We start from the raw sequence: 17,306 nt of genomic DNA, 5'->3' as shown, positions 1-17,306 counted from the left end.
TATCGTTCAACTAAACTTTTCTCTTCTTCGAACTCTTGATTCCTCTACTCGTTATTTTTTATTTTTGGCGTCTCTTCGGATTGTCATTTTAGCCGAAAGGTCAAGTTTTATCAAAAAATTCACATCGTAGACCGGCGATAATTAAACGATGATGGTTAACCTTGAGAACAACATCTGTATTTCTCGATTCTTGTCATTTATTTTTTTTTTTGTTTCTTTTTGGAAACCATCAAGGATTCATCCGAAGACCGTTTTCGAAACCGGGCAAAACCAATCCAGATCTCTTGTGACCCAATTCATCTGTTCAAATGCAGTTCAAAATCGAAAGGTGTCATTGAGTTTATCTAAATTCGATATTTCCAAACAAAAAAAAAGTGTCAACACAAAAGAAATAACATAGCTTCAACAGAACTATGCTTATATTAAAATAATATTTAGAATAAATATAAAATAATATTCTTTGTATATGAAATGTTTTTATTTCACTCTTTTTATCTGTAGTTATTTCTCCAATTTTATTATTGTATTAATATTGTTTTAATTAAGTTTTACATATAAATTAAATGAAAATTAAAAAAGAATTTAACTAAAAATGTTTCCATAATTTATTAACTAATGTAGTTTATTAATAATATCCAGTGAATAAAATTGTAATATAGTCATATTTATGACCGAATACTATCATAAATAATTATTTTTTTAAATTGTAAAGTTATTTTTAGTGTGAATTAAAATTCTTTCTTTGTATAGAAATAATGAACTTTAATCAATTATATATTTTCCATTTTGTCCGATGACCTTTTGTCATCTTTCCGGCAACTTCATTAGTCCGAGCTCATAAAAATTCTGGCGCTTATCAGCTAAAAACTAGACAAGTGTGATTTCAAGTCATCTTAATTAGTGAAAGACTATTAAAAAAGTTTTTGGTTTAATATCAGACATTACTTCCCAATTAAGCCATTTTTCTTTGATTGCTTCCTATAGTTTTATTAGTTGTTTACAGTAAACACTTGAATTGATCATTTGGTTCCTTTGATAGCATGATGTACAGCTTTTGATTTGTGGTTTGTGCTAGTACATCATGCATTGATCATCATCATTGTCGATTGATATGTAGACCAGTGATTCCCAAAGTAGGTGCTACAGAGATCTAGGGAGCGGTAGAAACATTAATACAGTGGAAACTCGCTTAACGAGCACCTCGCATAACGATGATTTCGCTTAACGAGCAAAATTAATTGTAAGAAAAATGACTCGCTTAACGAGCGACGTTTTGTATAACGAGTGACGATGAGAAGAGAAGTCCCGGATTGCGCGACTGCTACATCATTTTTGAAACTTGTGTACACATATTATGTGTATGTTTCAATATGTTTCACTATACGAGTAAAAATCCGGAAGTGATGATTTGTTTAAAGAAAGTGACGATTTCATTGCGATTGAGATGAATATTGCAAATATTGAGCAAATCTTTTTTCAATAACACATTTTATTAATTTCAGTAGTTGCCTGTGATACATTTAACCTATCTGCAATCTCTTGCCCAGTTATTATGACTTTAATTTAATTTAATAACAAACTTCAGTAAGTCAGATTAGAACGTTATTAACATGGATTTCCAAAATGGATTTTTCTAAACCAATTCTGACACGTGCATGTTAATCAATCAACATTATAAACTTCACATATCTCTTAGTGAGTCTCAGCAGCTTTCTTGCCTTTACAGAAATTAGAATATGAAATATGTCGAAAATGTTCAATTCTGCACTTCTGTTAAAATTGCAAACTATCAGAAAAGAAGCTAAAAGTGACATCTTTTAAATATTATAACATTGACAGAAATCCTTCAAAACTAACATATTTGTAACTATCTAATTGTGAAAACTAAAGTTTTTTTCTTGCCAACCCAATTTATTTGAATACTAACAATAAATAAATAAAGTTAAATTGAGATTTAAATTGTTATTTAGAGATTTAAAATCTATATTTTTATAAAAGTTGTATATTTTTATTGATTTTTATAAATATTAAATTGACTTTTAAATGCATTCAGAACAGTTCAATGGAAAATTATAACAAAGTGATGAAATTTCTGAGAAAAGATATCTTATAAAAATTTAGAAATATTTCTCCAAACCCTATAAATATTGTATCAATAATGAAATATATAATAAAATTGTATTATTATCAAATAAATAAATTGATCACGAAAATATTTAATTCATAATTTATTATAAAAGATCATTGACTTCATAGATTTATACAAGTAATCAATTATGTAAGTACTTGTATGACTACTTCGTTATGCACAGCAGAGCCACCAAATTGCCCTTGTAGTTTACCTTGAAATTACTACAGTTGCAGTAAACAAAACAGTACTCAAATCTACTTTACTATTACGCAACATTAATAATGATCACGTTCCACCAAAATTGAATACAACACATGTAAAGTTTGTAGAATATAATTGAATCCTTTCAGTGAGTATTCTTTATATGAATAATTTCGTTGAATCAGTTAAATTGAAAATCTGTTAAGGTAATTGTATAAAACATACACGACAAGGCCAAGAACTTCTTAAAACAATAGAAGAGTACAAAACAAAGTGTAGCTGTAATGTCTTTTTCGTGATGTAATATCCATATATACAAGTAAAACCAGGCGATTGCGTAATCATAAAGTACTGCTTCGGTAGTTCCACCTGTACCACGAATTAGCTTGAACTCATCACGTTTATCTCGTAATTACAAATATTTGAGAGCAGGCTATATTTAATGATAGTATAAAATAATTAATCTGTTTACTACTTGGAACTCATTTTAACATTGTGGAAGCCGGTTCAGATAATTTCGAAAACACAATTATTAAAACTGAAAACTACACACCTAAGGCAAATTCTATGATATTGAAAACATTCATTAAAGTAGTAGCAATTAAAACAAACAAGACATTGTAAAAATATTAATAATTGTATGCAATTAATTATGTTTTTATTTTGTTACAAACATAAATAAAGCCTTGAAGACGAAGTAGAAAGAATTATATAAAGAATATAAAATACCATTTGATAATGAAGCTTTGATATATCATAAAAATTTGATTTGTTGTTGTTGTTAATTTGTAACATTTCCATCTATTAATTATTATCAATTAACTCTGTATGAATTGGTTAACATAATTAATGTCAGAGATTTTCAAGAAATTTAATCGGTGTACCACGAAATTTTTAAAAGATTATTAAATAAATTATTTTTCAAAGAAATCCAAAGTAAAATAAGTGTAGATCATAATTTTAACTATTGGTTAAAAACATGGGTCGGCAACCCGCGGCTCCGAAACCGCATACGGCTCTTATAATAAGAAATTGTAGGTCTTAGAACGTAGGCTGGTAGCTTTTCAAAAGAAATAATTACAATCCTAATGTCTTCATAGACTTATTTTCTTCAAAATGGATCTTTTTCTCCAAAAATATTGCCGACACCTGTGGGGCCAGAAATTTTTAGATCCAATATTTGATCAAACAACTTCGTAAATTGAATTACTAACCAAATTAAATGGTAATTTTTCTTTTCTGTACATTTTCTAGAATATTATTCCCTACTAGGCATATCTAAATTGCGTGTACTACAGCTGAGTGCACAGGTTGAAGAACACTGCATTAAAGCTTTAATTATGAACTATAAATGGAAACAGCGCCAAAGTAATTGAATTATAAGTTTTCTAAAATAATCTTGGAGATGGCGCTGAATTGAATATGGAAATAATGCAGCAAACTGTTATGACTATACATTGGTTGGTAACAGAATGTTGAGAATGGCGCCATCTATTATTTATAATTTAAAAAATAATAAAACAATTTCAGTGGAACCTCGCTTAACGACTTTAATCCGTTACAAAATTTCCGAATTTTTACTCGTATAGTGAAACATATTCAAAAATACACATAATATGTGTACACAAGTTTTAAAAATGATGCAAGCGCGCAATTCGCGACTTCTCTTCTCATCGTCACTCGTTATGCGAAACGTCGCTCGTTAAGCGAGTCATTTTTCGTACAATTAATTTTGTATCGCATAGTGCGGGTAATCTGATCCACCAATATCCCGGATTACTTGAAACCGGACTAATCGAAATTCCTACAATATTGTTAAGTTTTTGTAACTTAACAACATTTTGCGAACTATTATTTTTATAGAATTTATTTAATATTTTTCTCAATTCAAATATAGTATCTTTGAAATTTCTATAACGAACTATAGTGAATCCGGACTGATCGAAGCACTATGCGAAGTATTGTTGTATTAAGTAACATTCGTTGGTAATACTAGGTGTATAGTTAGTTGCCTATATATGAATTGTTCTGCAATAATATTACTTTTTTTATAATCATTCATCAAATGAAGCTAATGTGTAATAAATCAATGATTTATTTATTTTTATGTCTTTATTTATGTTATTGATGATAAATGATTTGGAAATGGGAATGAAACGTCCATTTTGTTTAAGTACGCAGGTCAACTCATAAACTTGATTCTCTTGGAAACGGTACGCCTGCTGACACACCCAGAATCAACAAACTTGACCGTTAAAGACAGTGACGATTATATAAATTTTAAGGGTCTATATCGCAAGCTCGACAAACGAAAGACCGTCTATTGAAATCCAGACGTTCGAAATCCCGACTATATCAAAATCTCAACAACCATAATCCCGACTGTATCATAATCTCGACAACCATAATCCCGACTATATCAAAATCCCGACTGCATCAAAATTCCTACTATATCAAAAAAATTTACAGTAACATTTTTAAATTATTTCGGAGCGTAGTCACCTTGTGCTAGACTTTTATTATTAATAACAATAAATTATTATTAATTTATTTGATTTCGTTGAATTATTCATAATAAACCTTAACATTATGGAATAATCTCAAATACGACTAGATTATTAATTGTTATTATTTATTATTAACAACAATTTAAAAGTCACTACGCTCCGGAATAATTTAAAGATGTTATTGTAGACATTTTCGATATAGTCGGGGTTTTAATGCAGTCGGGATTATGGTTGTCGGGATTTCGATACAGTCGGCATTTCAAACGCCGAAAATCAATATTTGTATGAAAGTTATTAAGTCAATGTCCGCACTTATTTTGGTAAGAAATAGTTGATATTTTACTTATTTTCAGTATCTTTTGTGAAGTTCTTAATTTGATCTGTGAAAATGATTAAAATATATAAATAATTGATGGACAATTGAAACAATAATACGAAATTCTTTCTATAGACTCAGGTTTTTATTTAATCTGTAAAAAAATGATAATGTTAATTTGAAAAGAAGTACATTTTTAGAGTGTGGCATAGTTTTTTAAGAAAACTTTGAGAAATATGTTATGAAATAAATATAAGGAGAAGCGTAGAACTATTTCATTTATATAAGTTACAAATTTTTACGTAAATGCATGGTAGATATGCATTAAGAATTAATGCGTACAATATTTCATATTATTGTTTGTAGACATATTTTCATTTATGTTCATAATTGCAAAGTTCATAATAAACCTTAAATAACTTAAAACTAGAAATTGAAAAGTAAATATTATTTGGTAAAAAGAAATAAAAAGGTGTTTTCTTGCAACATCAAAACATTAACCGACTTAGAATTAAAATTGAAAATGAACAAATTCTAAAGAGTTAATGTTTTAAATTGCTATAAAATCATAATTGCAGACATCACAAGACAACAAATAACAAAAAAATAAAGGCAATCGATTAAATTATAATAGTCATAAGTTTTAAAATGAATAAAAAAATAAAAAACTCTTCAAAATGTTCAAAATAATAGCATGGATGAATACAGTAAAAAATGAATAAAATTAGTATGAAACTGAATAGATTACAAGTACTTATTAGCATATCTGATAATTCATTTACAAGTTGTATATTTATTTCTCATCAAATGTAATTATTTCCTTTGGAAGAGTTAACTTAATTATAAACAATTGCATATAAACATAATAAAAGAACTTGAGATCATAATTTTAAAGGTAATATCATTAAGCAAGTTAACTTTTCGAGATTTAGGTATTTGCAACAACAAAATTAATTAATGATTTCACAAAATAAATAATTTTTAATTAATTTATTTGTAATAATATAGAGTTGATAAGTTATTTGGGAATTATTATATCCTGTATTGTACTTGCGATTTGTACAAATTACTTGGTTTATTATATAATGATGATAAATAAAATTTGATTTAGTTTTATAAAACATGCTTGATATATAATAGGAATTTTAAGTAATTAATTAATTTATTAACTTGCTTAATGAAACTAATGCATTTTAAAGTGTTAATAATTGGAAATACATCATTAGTTATAAATAGTAGAATAAAATAAAGTAAACATAATTGACATCACAATGTGATGTTACATGATAAAAGTAAAAATTAATGAGACGTATGAATGATTCATTTACGGTTATGAGAATATACGACTGAACCGTTAGCAAGACGACGTGGCGGCATCGTCTTTTGATTGTCGTTACTCAAAAGACAATATTTGACAGTGTGTCCATATTCGTGACATACCGGGCATTTATACGCAGCCAAAATGGGGCAGCAAGTCTTCTCGTGCGAAGTGTAGACGGAATCAATCTCGTTGTTCTTCTTGCAGAACTGGCAAATGCTATTATTTGAAGACACGCTGTCGGTGTCAGAAGAACTAGGAGACGATGTCAAAACTGGAAGTAAAGATGTAACAAATTTCAATATTTTCTAAATGTTCTTGAAATTTCTACTGTTTGAATTACAATACTTCTTTTATAATCTGTCTGTAACCTGTCAAATATAGCATAGTTGTATAATAAAAGTGTAATAAATTATATTAAGACAGGAATACTTGTATTTATCTATCAAATATGGCGTTATAAAATAGTGTAGGAATACTTGTCAAAAACATGTGTTTTCTGTCATATATGACGTTTATACAGGAAGAGTGCAGCATACTATTGGACCTTACAAAGTAATTATAAAATTATTGTTTGTATATAGTGTATTGTGAAATATGATGTAATTATTTGGAAGTGGGAATACTTGTTCAACATTGTAAATTAGTAACGTAATCTGTCAGTTACTTGTCAAATAAGACTTAATTGTTACAGGAATTATAGTGTCTCCGTGATTACTATTGCAAAGTATAGCAATACCTTGGATAGTGCGTCTTAGATTAGTGCGGATTCACTATAGTACGGTTTGAAAATTTGAAAACAAGCTAAATTAAAATAAATTCTAGAAAAATACACACATTTATTATTTATATACATATTTTTTTTCGAAACAGTTTAGATTTTTACGAAATATGTGTATTCTTGTAATTATATTTATTGTTAGAAATTATATTAAAATATCAATACTTATCAAGTATGGTGTATTTTGTACGTCATTTTTCAGTAACATGTCAAATATAACAATTATATGGAAAGTGCAGAGCCTTCATGATCACTACTACACTTTGAATTGTAATTGATAAATGTGTGTTAATATTGTCAAGTATCGGGTATTAATTACGTAATCTGTTGATAAATTATGAAATCTGTTGCAATTATTTTGGTAAGTACAGTGTATTTATAATTGCTATTGAAAATTCCATAACAATTGACATTTTTTTACAGGTTATACGGAAAGTGCAAAGTTTCTTCCATAATATAATGTATTAATGCGAAAATATTTGTCACAGCAATACTATTTTTTTTTTGTAAAAGTGTGGTAAATGTAATTAAAATCGGAATTACTTGTCAAGTATCGTGTATTGTACACGTAATCTGTGATTTGTAAATATGAAGTTTATGCAGAGAGCGCAGAGCCTCCATGATTAGTTTGCACTTTCCATATACGAGAATATTAGTCATAGGAAAGGTGTAGTGTATATAATGAAAATAGAGAATACTTGTCAAGTATCGCGCATTTGTTTACTACTTTGCACTTACTTGCCGGTCCTTCAACTTTCCAGTCGTCACGTACAACCGCCCTTGCATTGTTAACGGCGTAACACATCTTATTGAGATGTTTACGCTTGATCTCATCGTTCTTGGAATAATTATCCATCAGCAATTGATCAAGGGATTCTTTCGACATGGCAAACCAACGGTTCATAGCATCCATAACAAGATCATCGAAGGAGAGAGATGCATAATCTAAGTAACCTACAGGAATAATGAAATACATTCAATTACAAAAAACATACTACATAAACGGTAATATATTTGCGCCCGTGGCAGGCGCCTCTCTTGTCACTCCCTAGTTACGGCGCTGATCGAATATATTAGAATTTTGGGCTACATTCATAATAAAAATTAACACAACTAATTAGAATTTTGAATATTGTTTTGACCGTTACATCAAAACACCCACATAAAATAACGGTCAATTGATAGATAAAATTGTTTTACTGTATTTAAAAAAAATATATGTTTCGTCAAGATATTTTTTAATCAATTCTTCTACAATTAACAAAAATTTAATTAAAAAAACAATTTTTAATTAATTCATAATGTTAACTAACTCAGAGCAAAACTTCATTACAATAAAATATAATTAAGATTTGCGTCATTTTCTCTTTATTTTTTTTTGATCAACTTCATCATAATATTAATAAAAATCATCAATTTTCTAAGCACATTTAATAATTAAATGTCACTTTTTTGTTATTCAATCGTTTTTGTTTTGTATATAGATTGTTGTACTTACATTTAGTTGGTTTGTCCATGTCGAAAGCTACAAAGTATTGATTTGATCGAGCACACTGCACTTTTTTATCCTCGCGATGTTGTAGGTTTAGAAAGTATTCCACGTCTGGTCCAAAAACGCGCCAGATTCTTTATATAGGGCCTACTTAGAACGTAACGGTCTTTACCCGTTGGAAACGTCATAAATTTATAAAAAATACGATTTATAAACATGATATTTGGATTGAAAATAATACCAAACTCTTATTTTGGTTGCACCTGGACTATTTATAAGACGGACGAAGATGATGTATTAAGAAATTTAATAAGTATCATTTGTACTTTGAGTTGTCTACATATTGTTATAATGTATATATATTGAGTATTATATAAATATCATTGAAAGAGGTAAATAAAAGTATGTTTATAGAAGAACTTATTTCTTGCAAAAAATAATATTATAAGCAGATTTGATCATTCAAAGCTTATTTTAATAAAACTAATTTATATATGAAATTAAAGTAATATTATTATTAAATTTTAGATTAAAATGTAATGAAACAGAACAAGAAATGTTTAAAAATATATTCAAGTCTTAAGTTATGAAACAGAATAAATAAATCACCTAATAAATAAACTTAATTTGAATTGTGATTTATCTGTACAAGTACGAAGTTTAATTTATTTTTTTCTTCATATATACATTAATTATTGATTTAATTTATTGTGGATAGAAAAATAAATTTCATTCAACAATTTAGAATGTGAAATATTTAGAAAAATCCAAAAACGATAGAAACGCAACCCAAAAATCAGATTTGATTGCATCAATTTTTCTATTTAAATCATACAATTTCCCAGATATTCAAACAACTTAATTGATTATTTAAAATTAATAATATAATCTATGATATATGAATGAAAAGTATACAGTATTAAACAGGAAAATACAAAAAAATTTGAATTCAATCAAAGGCTTAGAATTAATGTTTTTCTTTGGAAAAGCCTGATAATCCAACTTTATTTAATGTTTAAATATATAACTATAAAGTCAATAAAATCATTGATTATTTGAGAGAAAAGGCAAATAATCAATTTAAACGTAAACAAAGAAAAAATATAAAAAATATAGTGTTAAAAAATGAAACATTGTAATTTTTCTAATGATTTAATAAAAAAAATAAGTAGAAAATCATAGGAATATTATTATATATTGATATTGATATTTTGATTGAAGCCATCAATACTTTATATAAAAAATAACTAAATTAAAGTCTATTAGGTATAATAAATATTTGGTTTGTTTATTATTACATATTATTTAATAAATGTGATACATAAAAAAAATATTCTCTTTTATTTTTAGACATCTCTTGTTTAGGTACAGATAGTTGTGTTTTGTTTAATTAAATAAAATTAGGTAGAACGATAAATAAGTCAAAATTATTATAAGATTAGGATAAACATATTTTAAAATTATATAATAAAATTACATGTTAAATATGGGAAGCATGAAGTGGGAATTAGCCATACAAGTAATATGTAATGGTTCTGGTAAAGGGAACGGCCATCCCATTGGGGTGCCTAGTAATACTAGGAAGTGCTGAAGGGTGTGGCTGTCCACCAAAATGAAACCCATGATGGGATATCCGATTAGGTGGCAGACTGGACAGATGACTGGATATATCGGCATTGGTGGAAAATTCCAGATGTTGTTATAAAATGCTGAAAATCAAAGAAAAAAATAAATAATTATAAAATTTATAAGTTTTTTGATAAAGTGTAATTTATCAAATTTCGGAGGGACTTAACAAAATAGTGAATAAATAAATATTATAAAGACTAGTAACTTCTTGATACAGCAATACCTCGCACAGTGCGGTTGCGATCAGTCCGGATTCACTAGTACGGTTTGACAATTTTAACAAACTAAACTTTAATTGAACAAAATTAAAACAAATTCTTAAAAAATAGTACTCTAAATTATTGTTTATATATGTTTTTATATCTGTTAAAGTCCGGTTTCAAACAGTGCGGAATCAATTACCCACACTATGGGAGGTATTACTTTACTCTAGATCAGCGGTTTCCAACCGGGGAGGCGCCAAAAATTTTTAATAAATTAATTTTTATACCATAATATCTTGAAATAAATAAAACGTGTCTATATTATTTAATCTCTTAAAACAATAAAAAGTAAGGGAGGCGCGAAAAAAAAAATCGGGGAGGCGTAGTAACATAAAGGTTGGAAACCGCTACTCTAGATTGAACATTTTAAAACAATGAATAACAAATGAATCAAAATAAAAATAAATTTTAAAGAAGTAGTAGTAGCACAAAATTTCTAGTAGTCTTTTTTTGTTTGCGGTTTATTTTTGTATTAATATTGTACGGTATTGTACCCGGACAACCGGACAATTCGAAGTATTGCTGTATTTTACTTTAACTCTTTGTTTGTCAGTGGATCCACCATGGGATCATATAAAGAATAATTCTTTCAAAGGTTTTTATTTCCCAGTGAATCCGCAGTGGAATCACATTTTTTTTTTCAAAAACTAAACAAAAATAGAACAATAAGTATTATTCAAAAGTATTAGACAATTTTAACCTTATTTATCCAAAAAATCCCAAATACTTTCTTATAGAAATTCGATGTTTCTTTCGTGAGGTGTTAATCTTATCCTCCAGTTAAAAAAAAATCATAAACAAACCTAGAAAATTTCACGAATATTTCAATAAGTGTAAATAGTAAATGTGTGAAACGCTTTATAACCTTGTTTATATAACCTTCAAATTACTGTTTTTAACATAACCTCGCAATCAATGTTCAACTAATAACAATTTGCCTAGACAAATTTGCTAAACGATTAATGTCATTACATTCGTCGTTTAGCAAATTTGTGATATCATTTCATGACTTATTATCAAATCTGTTCGGATTAGTATATATTTGAATATATTATTTTCCTAACCTCAAGATTTATTTATATCCTACTCCACTCATTTAATGCCTCAATAATCGCTCGGGTGTTCGTTGTATATTTGGATCATGGGCAGGGCCGTCCTAAGATATTTGGTGCCCGTGGACTGTAAGAATAATGCGCCCCTCTTCATAAGAAAATACACGTAAGGGGAAGCAAAATTGCCCCATTTATCCCTATAGTTAGGGTGGCTCTAAATATGCTGTGGATTAAGCCACGTCCGCATTCATTAGATTATTATAATCTTAATCACGAAGAATCAGCAATTTCCTTATCCATCTCAAATTTAATGAGATTCGCATTATAAATGATTACCGTGTGCAATGTTATGACTCTTGCAGCCAATACTAATTGTTTCTAATTTGTATTAGTTACAGACTCGGAAAATAGCTATGATCTCCCAATCAAATTGCATTAAGTGCACTAATTATTAATATAATCCATACAACTAATTATAAGCTACGCCTCTAATTTGTAGTTGCGTGGTTAAAAAATAGGAAACGCAGTTAGTACTAGTAGTAAAATAATTGGATAAATGAGTATACTTACGGAAAGTAATCCTCGACATTTTTCAAGATATTACATGTACTTCGTCGAAGTATCGAATGCAGCAGAGTTGCATAAATTTCAATACAACTTGGAGGGGATTTCGCGGCATTTTTAAATGTAAGAAATAACTGGTGTTACTTGGTTTAAATAAAAGTTAAAAGATTTAATTAAATTGACTTAAAAACAATAATTATTTTAATATAATTAAGAATATTAAGTCTAGATTTCGTTTATGTAAATCATTTTAAATTCGTATTTTTTATTTGTAATTAGTTGGAAGTTGTTTTATTATTAAGTATTATTTGTTTAATAAGGTTTAAAGTTTATTTAGAAAGATGTTTAATTCAGACCAGGAGTTGTGTAAATAGTATTGTTTTTATAGTCTTTATACTTATGCAAATGACTTTATATTTCTTAAACAAAATAGTCATAAGGAATAATGTAAGAAAAATGTATCAATAATTACTGATAAAGTAGCAGTTCATTGATTTTCAAGTAAACAATAATTTTGTTATTGTATGTTTACTAAACTATTTATTTCTAAGTTTCATATTTACATATCAACTTAATAAGCAACCAATTTAATCATTCAGAATATGATTATTAAAAATATTGATAAAATAACTAGATATAAATCAGTTTTAACATGATATAAGGACAGCAAAAACTAGGAAGTAAAATCAAACAAAGTTTATTATTTAAATGTTTGTATTGCATTGGTATTTAAAAAACAAATGAACTACAAATATAGTTATTCCTTTTTTGTTTTATTTATATAATCTTACTAGACAAAACATAAGTATTTCTAAGCAAATACAAATATATCAAACTATTAATATATAAAATATTGAACTTTAATTCTTACATTTTAAGAATTGTTAAAAGTTCAATTATTATTAAAAATGATTAAGAAAAACAATAATTAAATTGAGTAAAGAAGATTTGTAACTTGATTTGATGACAACAATATTATCTTCTAAAATAAAAAAGATGTTTAAGGTTTAAAATTATTATAAAACTAATATAAGTAATAAAAAAGATAATTAACAAAACTACTAATCATAGTTCCATTTTGATTGGAATAAAATTTTGTATAAAAATAATAATTAAGTAAACATACAATAAATTTAAAAATTCATAAATTAAGAGTTAAAAATGTATAGAAATTTCCTTTCAGAACGTTCAAACCACTTCAGCCATTGTTTATGTATATAAAGTTAAGTTTTAAAAATTTAGTTCATTTAGTTTAGTTAAAAAACTTAAGATATTTATGGATTTTGTGAAGACTTGAATTAGTTGAGATTATTAAAATAAACTAATAAATGTTAAAAAAAGACACGTCTCTTTTTTCTAATAATTTCATTCTATAAATCATAAGTTAACTATAATGGCTTTATGAAATCAGGATTCTTCAAAAACTAAGCTATCTTACAAAGTACAAGTGATGAATTCAATTCATAAATCAAAAGTTAACTATAGATTTTATGAGATCACATACAGGTCAAGTTTCTACAAAAACTAAAGTATATTTAAAAAATGAGAATTTACTAAGTTCAATATGAATCTTAGTTCAAAGTAATAATATAATATTGACGATTTTAATCCATTAATTATGAATAATTTATCGATTTTATGAAAACATAACAACATAGTTTTTGTATAACCTTGGAAAGATACTATTTTAAAACGTGTCGGTTTAAGATTCATCGTCGGATTCTTGACCAGTGTTTTTGACTATAGTCGCATATGACTTCCTTTGGGCCGAAATGCCTCTCTCATTTTCAACAAAAAGAGTTGTAGTCATGCGCATATAAACAAGACTATCAATATTCGAATAAATAGTGGACTTTTTGACGGAATCAGAAGTACAGGGACGTAAATTACATCCGAGTTCGAGATCCTGCAAAACAACATTTGAAGGTTTCTCCACATTAGGGAGCATCTGCAACCTCTCTTGGATCTCCTCAACGGTGTGCAGAAGTTTAGTAGACGGAAACACACCTTTGGGAAGAAACCTCTCCATTGTTCGACTCGTCAGTTTCAATTTATACTCCATCAAATCGTTCTCGAATTGCTGCTTCAACTTTAATTTTGTTATTTTCCTATCCAGAGTCCCCGAGATGACTTCCTTCGTAAGTAGATCCATGGGAACTGGAATCCCAGGCGGTGGTCTTGGGAGGACATATTGCTCGATTTGTCGTGTCACATTTCCCAACGGTTCAAGCAACTTTGGATGGATCAGTCCAGGAGGTGGCCTCAGCATTGCTTTATAGACTTCTTCGCATCTCGATGTTGTAGGTAACGTGGAGATTTCAGGAATGTGCAGAAAAGCGCGATTCTCCGTATGAATTGTCGTAGACGAATGAATCTTTGGAGGGACAGTTGTCAACGATGTAACGTAATTAGTTTCGATGCTGGAAGTCCTTTGCTGCCCAATAGAAGGAATCATGCTTGCATTTTGAGCAAAGCACTTGTCAATGTACTGAAACGAAATCCTGGATACTAGATGGGGCTTCTGTTTTCCAGGAGCATTTAACTTAAAGAGCAAGAATTGCTGCGTCGAACCATTCAACTCGATGACAGATGGTACATTCATGGATGGGTGTGGGAACAACGGTGCGTATTCCCTAGGGAGAGCATCGTAACTGGTTCTACTTTGCGTTAACCAGGGCTTTGATCTGTGATGCTGCTTGACGATTTGAGCGGTTTTCACTCTTCTGATGTTATAAAACGCAGACACTAAAAATATATATAACAAAAAAAACATTAGAGATATATTAGATTTATTTCCAGTTACTCACAATTAGATCCTTTATTGGTAATTGGCATATGTGGATAGGTTGTTCTATTACCTAAGGAATAGTTGAATTTCAACAACTCGTACGCTCTGTGCTCTTCAAGCATTCTACTGTAGTAATAGTTTTCAGTAAGGATTTCGTCTAGACTTGCGGTCCTCGACATCCTGTGCTTCTGTGGTGGAAGTCCCAGGTTTTCGTTCGACATATTGAACGATGGATAATAGGATTCTTCCATACCTAAACATTAAATAAATTTAACAAAATGGTACAAATAATTATCATTCAATATTTCTCATTGAAAAAATGAAAATCGTTGATTTCTTAAAGCATTTAATACATTTAAATTTTTACCATTTTTGAAATCATACAACAAAAATTACAAAACTTTCACAATATAAAGAATTAAACTTATTAAATAAGAAAAAAAATCTCTTCAATGACTATTAAATGAAATTGATGATTTGTATGTCTTTAATTGCTAAAGTTTTAAACATATCATGTCTTCTACAAATATGCAAAAAAATATGCAAAAAAAAGACAGATTTTCTTGAAATAAAATGTAATAATAGTTATTTTTCTCTATATTTCTTTAATCAAATTAAAGTATCAATATTTGTGTACATTGTTCTCACGTTTTCATTAATATTTCAAATGTGGACAGTATTGATAATTAACATTAATTCATACATCTAAAATGAGATACTTTGTACGTAATACTTGTCAAATAAGGAATAACTTAACTACTTATGAAATGAACTGGTAACCAACATTTATTACTTCTTACGCAATATTTGACAAGAAGTACAGAAATACCTCGCATAGTGCGTGTAATCGGCAAATATCCGCACTGTTTAAAACCGGACTAATCGAGAACTTTTAATATGCATAAAAATAAACAGCACACAAAGAGACTAAAGAATACATAGGTTTGTGTACTATTTTTTTAGAATTTATTTCGTTTTGAAATTACAAACCGTGCTATAGTTAATCCGCACCGATCGAAGCCGCGCTATGCGAGGATTACTATACTTATAAAAGTAACTGTGATAACCATAGAGACTACAAACACATATTACGCTAAACTTGACAAGTTACTTAGTGCAAGTATATTGCAGCTTATGTAATACATATTAACAAACCGTATAATAAACAAGATAATTTACAAAACGCTTGAAAACGATTATCTAATATGAAATAGTTTTTTTAGGTTATGCTAACTTTTATATGGATAATTGAGTAAATGTAATTAAATACGTAACTTGAAACTGATTCTAATAAACTTACCATGATTCGAAAGCATCCTTAAGAAGATTATTCACGATTCACTAGATTCTTCAGCGTCCGAAGCTCAGCGCACTTCTTACAAGAATGCCGGTGGTGTTACACAACCTCGGCCAATAGGAAAAGAGCTTTCATATCCATACAGTCCTGAGTCATCAACATGTTGTCGATTAACTCGGACTTAAGTTTATTCTTACAATCCTATTGTTTACAAACAAAATAAACGCATACCGATGTTAAAATTCGCATGTTTATATTATTATCGCGATAAGCCTCATAATTTTCACGCGATAAACGATTGTTTTCTTTAGTATAAAACGTCTGCACGTGAAGCGAAATAATTCGATAAATCAACATAATAATTTTAATTCTGCGAGAGACTAATTACTAAATTAAACTGTTCATGCTTTAAGACAAAGTCGTATGAACTAAATTTTTAACAGCAAAAACGACTCTATTCAACTTTAGACGATTATTTGTTTTTCTTTTGTATTTGTCGGATCATTGCATTGAAAGCATGTGTAAATAAAATAAACGGTGAGTTTAGATTTTGTTTAGTTTACATTTCAGCAAAATCTACTGAATCTTAAATAAATATTATTAAATATCTTTATTGGTTGCAACTATAACCAAGGGACTGAAGTCTTTTTGATATATAAAAAACAAATAGTCGACAGTAATTACTTTCAAATAATTAATTCTAAAACTTTATTTGCTAAAATTCACTCATTTATTTATAAACCAAAGATTTACTTTATTCTCTGTTTATTAAATATTAACTTTCATTTTTGTGATTTTTCTTTTGATTTACCCAGGACCGGCTCTAGAGATTGTTATTATTTTGATAGTTTTCTTCGCTTATCTTTGAGTATTATTTAAGCTGCAGCAAAAGCCGCTCCTTAGTCTTCGCTTATCACAAAACCAACTACTTAACAAATCTTATCGTTTCTTCTGCCTTTTGCAATTC

This window comes from Nicrophorus vespilloides, unplaced genomic scaffold (assembly GCF_001412225.1).
Source record: "Nicrophorus vespilloides isolate i.1.1-1 unplaced genomic scaffold, Nicve_v1.0, whole genome shotgun sequence".
In the NCBI taxonomy this organism is placed as follows: domain Eukaryota; kingdom Metazoa; phylum Arthropoda; class Insecta; order Coleoptera; family Silphidae; genus Nicrophorus; species Nicrophorus vespilloides.
The sequence above is the reverse complement of the archived record's forward strand: the minus strand, read 5'-3'. Positions refer to the sequence as shown.